At 44.9% G+C, this 11495-nt stretch overlaps 1 non-coding gene across 1 annotated transcript; it reads left to right on the plus strand.

The window, feature by feature from the left end:
- The first annotated feature begins 6979 nt into the window (after window positions 1–6979).
- Window positions 6980–7080, plus strand: LOC123567812 (small nucleolar RNA U13). The gene has a single exon (XR_006690914.2). It is a non-coding gene; the product is annotated as a small nucleolar RNA U13 (small nucleolar RNA).
- Window positions 7081–11495: the final 4415 nt, after the last annotated feature.

Below are 11495 nucleotides of genomic sequence, written 5' to 3' on the forward strand. Positions count from 1 at the left end.
TTCTCCATCTGTGGGGTGATCCTCTTGGATAGACTGCAGTTCCGTTATCCCCTTACACCACGGATAACCCTCCTTCTCCAGCATCTTTAGGTCATCCCTGGATTGACCCGAGCTGGATTAAGCTCCAGTTCAGCTGCCCTGGTCCTCCACAAAGGCTCAAAGGAGAGATCTAACTTTTGGTGTTACATTCCATTTATTTATTTATTTGTTTGTTTATTTATTTATTTATTTATTTATTTATTTATTTTTTTTTTTTTTTGAGATGGAGTCTCGCTCTGTCGCCCAGGCTGGAGTGCAGTGGCGCGATCTCGGCTCACTGCAAGCTCCGCCTCCTGGGTTCACGCCATTCTCCTGCCTCAGCCTCCTGAGTAGCTGGGACTACAGGCGCCCGCCACCGCGCCCAGCTAATTTTTTGTATTTTTAGTAGAGACGGGGTTTCACCGTGGTCTCGATCTCCTGACCTTGTGATCCGCCCGCCTCGGCCTCCCAAAGTGCTGGGATTACAGGCGTGAGCCACCGCGCCCGGCCCTATTTATTTATTTTTAAATCTATTTATTTTTCTTTTTGAGGCAGTCTTGCTCTGTTGCCCAGGCTGGAGTACAATGTCATGATCTCAGGTCACTGCAACCTCCGCCTCCCAGGTTCAAGCGATTCTCCTGCCTCAGCCTCCCAAGTAGCTAGGATTACAGGCACCCACCACCATGCCTGACTAGTTTTTGTATTTTTAGTAGAAATGAGGTTTTGTCATGTTGGCCAGGCTGGTCTTGAGCTCCTATCCTCAGGTGATCCACTTGCCTCAGCCTCCCGAAGTGTTAGGATTATAGGCATAAGCCACTGTGCCCAGCCTTGCATTCCATTTAATTCTCACTTCAGCGTGTCTTTAATATCTTTCTACTTTCTCTAGCCATATCTATTCCAAAGAAATTCTGTGTCACAAGCTATTTCTTTTTTTATTAGTTTTTTTTTTTTTTTTCTCTCATATTGTGTGCAGTGTGAGATGGAATTTAAGTGGGTGGCTTTGTCCTTCCTTGAAATATAACTTGTACAAAAAATAACATCATTTGAATTGTGTGCCTTTGGTAACAACATGACATATGCCACCACAAGTACATTCATCCAATATGTGCATGTTACAGGGCTATGCACTGCAAAGTTTTGTTTGCTTGTGTGTTTTTTGAGATGGTGTCTCGCTCTGTCGCCCAGGCTGGAGTGCAGTGGCGCGATCTCGGCTCACTGCAGGCTCCACCTCCCAGGTTCAAGCGATTCTCCTGCCTCAGCCTCCTTAGTAGCTGGGACTACAGGCACCCGCCACCACACCCGGCTAATTTTTGTATTTTTAGTAGAGACGGGGTTTCACCATATTGGCCAGGCTGGTCTCAAACTCCTGACCTTGTGGTCTGCCTGCCTTGGCCTCCCAAAGTGCTGGGATTACAGGCGTGAGCCACCATGCCCAGCTTGTTTGTTTTTTAATAACTAAAACTCTGCCTTTCAGAATTCAGATTCACCATATAACATCTTCACCCAAATGTTACTCCCCTGGAAGCCTTTCCTGACCATCCTTTTTCCCTTTGCAACACCCTTTCCTCCTATGCTTAATTCTTTTCATAGCAGTTATCACCACCTCATCTACTATGTATTTTACTCATTTGTCTTGCTAACTGTTTGTCTCACCCACTAGAAGCATAACCATGACAGAGTCGTTCATTCATTCATTCATTCACTATATATATAGTGAACACCTACAGGTGCCCAGGAAAGCATGAGAGTACGGCTGCTTTCCAGCAGCTTACAATTAGAAATACCAAACAGCTAAACAAAGATATAGATCAAAGTGTAATCTTTTTTTTTTTGGACACAGGGTCTTGTTCTGTTGCCCAGGCTGGAATGCAGTGGCACAATCTCAGCTCACTGCAGCTTCAACCTTTCAGGCTCAAGTGATCCTCCCACCTCAGCTTCCCAAATAGATGGGACCACAGGGATGCGTCCCTACACCCGGCTAATTGTTTATTTTTGGAGAGGTGAAGTCTCACTTTGTTGCCCAGGCTGGTCTTGAACTCCTGGGCTCAAGCAGTCCACCACCTTGGCCTCCCAAAGTGCTGGGATTACAGGAGTGAGCCACTGCACCTGGCCTCAGAGTGTAATCTTTAAACACTAAAATAAGTGGGGCAGGACAAGTTAGGTTTCCAGAGGAAGGGAAGAACTCCGACTGTCTCAAGTGAGGGTCAAGCTGTATGAAGCAGGTGAGAGTTAAAGGCAGGTCAGAACTTGATGGAGGAATCTGAGGTAAAAACATTTGGCTCATTCCATATGCAGGGCAGATTTGTGAGCAGGAGAATGGCATGATAAAAATGACTTATTTAGATTAAGGCACTTTGGAAGGCCAAGGCAAGGAGATCAATGGAGGCCAGGAGTTTGAGACCAACCTGGCCAACATGGTGAAAACCCATCTCTACTAAAAATATAAAAATTAGCTGGGCGTGATGGCATGTTCCTGTAATCCCAGCTACTTAGGAGGCTGAGGCTGGAGAATCGCTTGAACCCAAGAGGCGGAGGTTGCAGTGAGCCAAGATTGCACTCTAGCCTGGGCAACAGGGTAAAACTCTGTCTCAAAAAAAAAAAAAAAAAGAGAACGGGTGAAACTCTAGTCCGAGAGTCAATTGGACCCTGAGATGGGGAGACACTAAAGGAAGGTGATAAATAAGAATGGACAAAGAGGGTGGAGGTTGGCACTCAGTCACAACACATTCACCTCAAAGCAGGCAATTCTCAAAATAAAATGTTTAAGATCATCAACCATTAAACAGGGCCTCGTTAGTGGGTTACAGGAGACTGAGTTTTGCTGCCTGAATCGGGAGAGAAGGAGTAAGAGATACAAAAAAGCAGAGGGTAAAGTCAGCTCAGTTATTCTATGAGAAGTTACACCCATTTAAAGAGCCCAGATGAAGAGGAAAAAAAACAAAAATGAGAGGAGGGGAAAAAATGAGAATCGCTATTTTAGACAAATCCCATATGGGTTATACTCTTAATTTACTTAAGCCAGATGGCTAGGCTGGGGACCGACTAATTTATTACCATCCTGCCATTCAGAGCCAGAGCCTTCCTTAGGTTCCTAAGCAACTCTGAGGGGAAATGTCAGATTGCATGAAATTTCCTGATTAGGTCCATGTGACCCAAGCACAGCCCACTGAAAATGATTCGAATCTTCCAAATCGCATGTTCCAGATCACAGCTGTCAGCTCTGCCCTCTCCTGCTTGTGGCAGATGCATGGGCCTTCCCTTCTTTGCAGGCAGTATGGTGGCAGTTCTAGGAATAAGAAACACCAAAATAAAGGCTGGGGGAGGACTGAGAAAAAAAAACTTTAGAATTTGGCATTTCAGATTCTCCCTTTGTACCATGTACTTCCCAAAATTTCCTATAAAAGAAGGAAAGTAGCAAAGTGTTTTTAAAAGGAGCATTTAAACTACTGTGGTAATTAAGCAGCAATCTCTGAGTCAGCAAATCCCATCGAGCAAACTGAGTAACATTTGAGATAACATGAGAGGATTAAAAAAGTAGGGACACTAGCCGGGTGTAGCAGCTGAGGCTGGTAATCTCACCACTTTGAGAGGCTGAAGAAGGAGGATCGCTTGAGCCCAGGCTGGGCAATCTGGGAAAACCCCATCTCTACAAAAAAATTTTAAAAATTAGCTAGGTGTAGTGGTGTGCACCTGTAGTCCTAGCTACTCAGGAGGCTGAGGTAAAAGGATCTCTTGAGCCCGGGAGGTTGAGGCTGCAATGAGCCAAGATTGCACCACTGCACTCCAGCCTGGCCAACATGTTGATACCCCATCTCTACTAAAACTACAAAAATTAGCTGGGTGTGGTGGTGGGTACCTGTAATCCCAGCTACTTGGGAGGCTGAGGCAGGAGAATCAGTTGAACTTGGGAGGCAGAGATTGCAGTGAACCAAGATCGCGCCATTGCGCTCCAGCCTGGGCAACAAGAGCAAAACACCTTCTCAAAACAAAAAAAACGTTGGGAAAAAATAAGCAACTAGGCTGGTTTATGATCTGAAGAGGAAAGCATAATGATATAACAAAAGCAACAATTAGCATGTTTTAAGATGGAGTCATTATGTACCAAGCCACGTAGAAACTATTGTTTCCCCCATTTTATAGATGAGAAAACAGGATTTCTAAAGGTTTTAAGTTACGTCTCACCGCTAGTAAGTACCACTGTTAGGGATCAATTCTATTCATCCATCAGAGGGTAAGAAAATGATTGGCCAGAAAAAGTGAAGGGCAGCCTGGGCATGGTGGCTCACACCTGTAATCCCAGCACTTTGGGAGGCCGAGGTGGGTGGATCACCTGAGGTCAGGAGTTCAAGACCAGCCTGGTCAACATGACGAAACCCCGTCTCTACTAAAAATACAAAAATTAGCCAGACGTAGTGGTGGGCACCTGTAATCCCAGCTATTCAGGAGGCTGAGGCAGGAGAATCACTTGGACCCAGGAGGTGGAGGTTGCAGTGAGTCAAGATCACGCCACTGCACTCCAGCCTGGGCAACTCTGTCTCAAGAAAAAAAAAAAAAGTGAAGGGCAGCAGGCTGCAAATGCCAAAATGAGAGCATGGCTAGTGGTTCCTGGGGCCTGTCTATGAGCAGAGGTGGCTAGAAAGCTAACAGAACAGTGACTGCCAAATGCAGAATGGAGCATGTGCCAAATTCAATGGGGACTGAATCCTGGAACAGAAAAAGGATATTAGTGAAATCTGAATAAAGTCTGGGGTTTAGTTCATAGTAATGTACCAATGTTGGCTTCTTGGTGGTGACAAATGTACTATTGTCATGTGAGATGTGGGTAAGGGAAGCAGGGGAATTCTCTACTCTCCTGCGACTTTTCTGTAAATCCAAAATTATTCTAAAACTAAACGTTTTAAATAAATTTAAATGGAATGAAAAGTTTATTTTTTAATTATGTAAGGAAAGAGAGTATTGGTGACATGTTTACAAATGTTCTTCAGAAGAGTACCATTTAAAATGGAAATGGCGAGGGTAATGCTGCATTTTTGTGGCCAGTCATATTTCTTGGCAGACAAGATGGCTAATGACAATCACAAGGACTAACATTATTAAATGCCTATAATATTTCAGCTTCTGCCCTAAGCATGTTACATGCATGCCCACGTCATCTTCAAGATTATTTTCCCAATTAACAGATGAGAAAAGTTCTTAGAATAGTGCCTGGAATCTGGCAGGTGCTCAAAAATTAGATTTTTTTTTTTTAACAGAGGCTAAGAAATGTACCCAGCTTCTGAACAACAGAGTCACAATTCAAGTCCAAACCCTAAAATGTTTTTTTGTTTGTTTGTTTTTATACTTTAAGTTCTAGGGTACATGTGCACAATGTGCAGGTTTGTTACATATGTACACATGTGCCATGTTGGTGTACTGCATCCATTAACTCGTCATTTACATTAGGTATATCTCCTAATGCCATCCCTCCCCCCTACCCTCCCCCCCCCCCTTTTTTTTCCCTTGAGATGGAGTCTCGCTCTGTCACCCAGGCTGGAGTACAGTGGCATGATCTCAGTTCACTGCAACCTCTGCCTCCTGGGTTCAAGCGATTCTCCAGCCTCCGCCTCCTGAGTAGCTGGAACTACAGGTGCCCGCCACCATGCCTGGCTAATTTTTATATTTATATTTTTTAGTAGAGATGGGGTTTCACCATGTTGGCCAGGCTGGCCTCAATCTCCTGACCTCAAGTGATCTGCCCGCCTCGTCCTCCCAAAGTCCTGGGATTACAGGTGTGAGCCACCTTGCCCAGTCCCTTCAAGGCTTTTAAATCTCAGCCTTGCCACTTACTAACTGTATGACCTTGGGCAAGTTTCAAAGCCAAAACAAAGCTAACTGATATCATAGAATGGATTTTAAAAGTATGTTGAAAGTTGCGTAATATCAACCTAAATTTACAAACAGACAATTATTTATGAAATATTTCATAATTGTCAAATGGAATAACTTGAAAATAATCCGGCCGGGCGCGGTGGCTCAAGCCTGTAATCCCAGCACTTTGGGAGGCCGAGACAGGCGGATCACGAGGTCGGGAGATCGAGACCATCCTGGTTAACACGGTGAAACCCCGTCTCTACTAAAAAATACAAAAAACTAGCCGGGCGAGGTGGCGGGCGCCTGTAGTCCCAGCTACTCGGGAGGCTGAGGCAGGAGAATGGCGTAAACCCGGGAGGCGGAGCTTGCAGTGAGCTGAGATCCGGCCACTGCACTCCAGCCTGGGTGACAGCGCGAGACTCCGTCTCAAAAAAAAAAAAAAAAAAAAAAAAAAAAAAAAAAGAAAATAATCAGGCCGAATAGTTCTGCATTGAAATCAATAAAAATAGGGCTCAAAATAACAGCTCTGAAGAATCCTTGGGTACACCTCTGGATATAAGAACCAAACAAGAGACAACTAAGGAAATTGTTAACTCCTGGTAACTACCAGAACCTCCAGGAAAAACGTATTTTCAGCTCTCCTCTGGGGTCAAATGACTATAGCTCACTGGGCCAGAGAGGGTCCATGATGAGATTTTCTCAAGAGGGGAAGGTGATAAGGCAAATTATAAAGATATGCCTTCTGGCCGGGTGCAGTGGCTCACGCCTGTAATCCCAACACTTTGGGAGGCCAAAGTAGGCGGATCACTTGAGGTCAGGAGTTCAAAACCAGCCTGGCCAACATGGTGAAACCCCATCTCTACTAAAAAATATATAAATATAAAAATTAGCCAGGCATGGTGGCACACGCCTGTAATGCCAGTTACTCAGGAGGCTGAGGCGGGAGAATCGCTTGAACCCAGGAGGCAGAGGTTGCAGTGAGCCGAGATCACGCCACTGCACTCCAGCCTGGGCGACAGAACATGACTTTGTTTCAGAAAATAGAATAAAATAAAGGCTTTCTGAAGACGGACACCCAGTCATCTCTACTAAAAAATTAATTTAAAAAAAAATCCTTTCGTAGTTCATGAGCATGATGATTGTGTTCACACGCATATGTGAAACGTACCACCACAAATCTTGTTACAACGTTTGTACATTACCCATCTGGCATGAAAAAAAAAAACAGACAGTGAGAGAGAAATCCCTGAGCCACACCTCTGTTCACACATCTCTTCATTTTAAACTAGATCTTGGCCTCAACTGTTACAGCAAAAGGGAGGTCACAGCAGAAAAACTAAAGTTTTTTTGTCTTCCAGGTAGGCAGGAGTCCAGATTCAAGCAATATAAGGACTATTGAGGGATGGTTTCAAGAACTAACTTTAGAGGCCTACCACATCATTACTGTAGCCACCTCCCACTAACCTAGGTACAAAGATGGGGGTGCTCAAATCCAATTCACACCTTGCTGATACAAAGCTGCTTAGAGCCTGAAAAGGCTGAAGCCCTCTTCCAATACATCTGCCCAGACCTCCAGCCATTCTAATCAGCACAAAAGCAAGAAACGTGCCTCCCTTTCCCAACCCCCATACCCCCCTAAAATGTGACACCCTTGCACATCTTGATCCAAAATAGATTGTGTGAACAACAACAAAACCCTAAGCCTGGGGTCACTTATTTATTTATTTATTTATTTATTTATTTAAGACAGAGTCTCACTCTGTTGCCCAGGCTGGAATGCAGTGGCGCTATCTCGGCTCACTGCAAGCTCCGCCTCCCGGGTCCACGCCATTCTCCTGCCTCAGCCTCCCGAGGAGCTGGGACTACAGGCGCCCGCCACCTCGCCCGGCTAATTTTTTGTATTTTTAGTAGAGATGGGGTTTCACCATGTTAGCCAGGATGGTCTTGATCTCCTGACCTGGTGATCCACCCGCCTTGGCCTCCCAAAGTGCTCGGATTACAGGTGTGAGCCACTGCGCCCCGGCTCACATATATACTTTTTTAACAAATATTTGTTCAGCCCTTACTCTGTGCCCTAGCCCCTTTTCTTCTCCCTGGATCCCCGGGGCTGCCTTTAATCTCCCTATTCCACCCTTGCTTACCCTGCAGGTCTCCAGTTCATAATCTATTTACTGTTCCTTCTCCAGGGCCCCACCTTCTGGTGTGCAGATCTGCCATCCTTTTTCTCCACCATGGATTACTGTTCTACACTCCTCTGCCCCAGACTTTACCTCTTTCTTCCTGGCTTCATTTCAGCACCATTAATCTCTTCATTGTTTAGCCCTTCTTACAGCTCTTTCCCAGTCTCCTGCCACTAATATCTGATCTCAACTGACCCACACAACAGCCCCTGAATAGAGCCAATGGGGCTGAAAGAATGTAATTCATTTGCCTGTGCTAATCCCATGAGTGAGTGGTCCCGTTCAACAAATTCTGTAAATTAATAATGGTAACAATAATAGCTGGCACTTGAAATTGTGCTGGTGGACAGGTTGCAGTTTTTAGTAATGAGGAAGTCTAAGGACTGACTTTGGGTGTGAGTGGCATGAGGCATTGAAGAGTGCAAGGCCATTTGAAGAGGGGAAGCCTAAGAACACTAAGACTAGATACGGTATTGAAAAAAAATCATCTGTAAGGATAAAACAATCATCAAGAAGGATGCGAGAAACCGCGCAGGTGAGAGGAATCTTGAAGGAATGAGGGCGTGTGTGGGAAGGAGGAGGCATCAGAGGACCGCAGCACAGTGGGGCAGAGTTTGATGATGTGACAGTCAGAGGTGGTAGTGGGAGCTCTGGAGTGGGAGGGAAGATGGCCTGGACACAGGACACTCACCCCATTTGCAAGCCTGTGGTCTGAGGAGTGTGGGAGAGAAAATGGCCGTCAACTGCAAGGGGAATAATGTGCTCAAGAGAACCAGTCTAGCAAGCAGGCAAAGAGAGCATTCAGAGAAGTGAGGAAGTGAGGTATTTGAAAGAATACAGCTGAGATCCCCATGGAAGAGTTGCAGAAGTTAGGGAGTGGGCCGGTGCGGTGGCTGATGCCTGTAATGCCAGCACTTTGAGAAGCCGAGGCAGGTGCATCAAATTAGGTCGGGAATTTGAGACCAGCCTGGCTAACATAGTGAAACCACGTCTTTACTAAAAATGCAAAAATCAGATGGGTGTGGTGGCGCACGCCTGTAGTCCCAGCTGCTTGGGAGACTGAAGCAGGAGAATCGCTTGAAACTCGGAGGCGGAGGTTGCAGTGAACCGAGATCACGCCACTGCACTCTAGCCCGGCCAACACAGCGAGACTTTGTCTCAAAAAAAATAAAAATTAAAAAAATTTTTTTAAAAAAGAACTTGGAGAAGGGTAAGACATGGGATCAGAAATGGGGATATCCAAGGCCGTGTGGATATCAGAGTCTAAAGGATGAGCAATGTCCTTGGAGTCTGGGCGGACATACACAGGGAGGAAGGGGAAGAACATGATGGGAGTAGTCCCAGGATCCCAGAGCAGATTGCAGTGGCACAGCTGTGAGTGAGTGCAGGGGCAGGATAGTAAGGGTTGTCAGGAACATGAGGAGTTCTTGCTCATTGCAAATTAATGATCTGTTGGGGGAGCCCCATATACGTGACAGAAGCATACATCCCAGACGCCTTTGAAAATTGCAGATAATGGAAACCTACAGGAGGTGGACCCAAATTCAACAGGGAGGGTCATAAAAAACTTCGAGGGAGAGAGAGAGAATAACAGAATTCCATAAAATGATTGCAACCACTAGAAAAAATTTTTTTTTTTTTTTTTTTTTTTTTTTTTGAGATGGAGTCTCGCTCTGTCACCCAGGCTGGAGTGCGGTGGCGCAATCTCAGCTCACTGCAACCTCTATCTTCCGGGTTCAAGCGATTCTCCTGCCTCAGCCTCCCAAGTAGCTGGGACTGCAGGCATGTGCCACCACACCCGGCTAATTTTTTTTGTATTTTTAGTAGAGACAGGGTTTCACCATATTGGCCAGGCTGCTCTCTAACTCCTGACCTCGTGATCTGTTGGCCTCCGCCTCCCAAAATGCTGAGATTAAAGTGTAAGCCACGGCGCCCAGTTGAAAAAAGTTGTATAATATTTTATATTCACATTATTTGAAGTCTTTAGTCTTGTCAGGTGAAATTGATTGCATTTGGCTAGAGAACTTTGAAAGATTTACACAGCACAAGGTGAGTATATTACCTTTAATGTTAAGTTGTAAAATTCTAAATAGATGTAGGTTAGACATTTTCTGAGTCTAAGATTCTAATTCTTTCCCTATTCCTTTATTACCTGAAATCTCTGAAATTACCTCCAGTATTTGGGGTGATGGCTAGAGATAGAAAATTAAATTGACGGAACCTTCCCTGACTCCCTTATCTAAATTAGCTAAACTACCTTTATGTCAACATGTGTTGATTGCCTGAATGTATCTCATATAATCCTCATAAAAACCAGCAAGGCAATAATTTCTATTTTATAAACAAGAAATCAAATGCTCAGAAAGCTAAGATAACTTGCTCCCGCAGTTAGTGAACAGCTGAAGCGGGACTCATGATTGTCTGTTAACTGCCCCTTCCTGTAGACCATAATGCAATCACATTTTCAGCTTTGCTTTTTTTGGAGACACAGTCTTGCTCTGTTGCCCAGGCTGGAGTGCAGTGGCGCCATCTCGGCTCACTACAACCTCCACCTCCCTGGTTCAAGCCGTTCTCCTGCCTCAGCCTCCCAAGTAGCTGGGACTACAGGCGCGTGCTACCACATTCGGCTAATTTTTTTGTATTTTTAGTAGAGATGGGGTTTCACCATGTTAGCCAGGATGGTCTCAAGCTCCTGACCTCGTGATCCACCTGCCTGGGCCGCCCAAAGTGCTGGGATTACAGGCATAAGCCACCACACCCGGCCTTCAGCATTGTTAAAATGCAAAAGAAAAAAAAAAAAAAAAAAAAAAAAGCTATTTGTGTTGTCCATGTTGGATGGTAATTCACTTACCTCTTCTAGTAGTTTCAAGGGAGAATATTAGTTGATTAGACCTTAAAGCCTTTAATATGGTCATTGATAACATAAAACAAATTAAAATATAATGTGGAAGAATCCCCCTAGGGAATTCTAAAGAGTACAACTAGTTTTCCAAGACGAAATTGGCTTGCGTTTAGTAGAAGCAATAGACTGGAGACAGACTGATAGATTTGGACAGCCAGAAAGTCTACATGGGACCACTCATTATATCATAACCAGACAGGTAGTGTTGAAAGTGGGCTCAATCTACACAGCATCCTCATTTCATTTTATTTTATTTTGAGACAGAGTCTCACTCTGTCACCCAGACTGGAATGCGGTGGTGCAATCACAGCTCACTGCATTCTCAACCTCCTGGGCTCAAGCGATCCTCCCACCACAGCCTCCCAAATAACTGGCCCTTATTTTTAAAAACAAACACAAAAGGCATCTGTCAACCCACATAGATGGACTACTATTCAAAAGTAGAGCCTTTACTCATCTTAAAACAAATCTGTGGCTGGTTGCAGTGGCTCACACCTGTAATCCCAGCACACAGGGAGGCTGAGGCAGGAAGATCACTCAGGAGT

Source organism: Macaca fascicularis, chromosome 11 (assembly GCF_037993035.2).
Source record: "Macaca fascicularis isolate 582-1 chromosome 11, T2T-MFA8v1.1".
NCBI classification, from domain to species: Eukaryota; Metazoa; Chordata; class Mammalia; order Primates; family Cercopithecidae; genus Macaca; species Macaca fascicularis.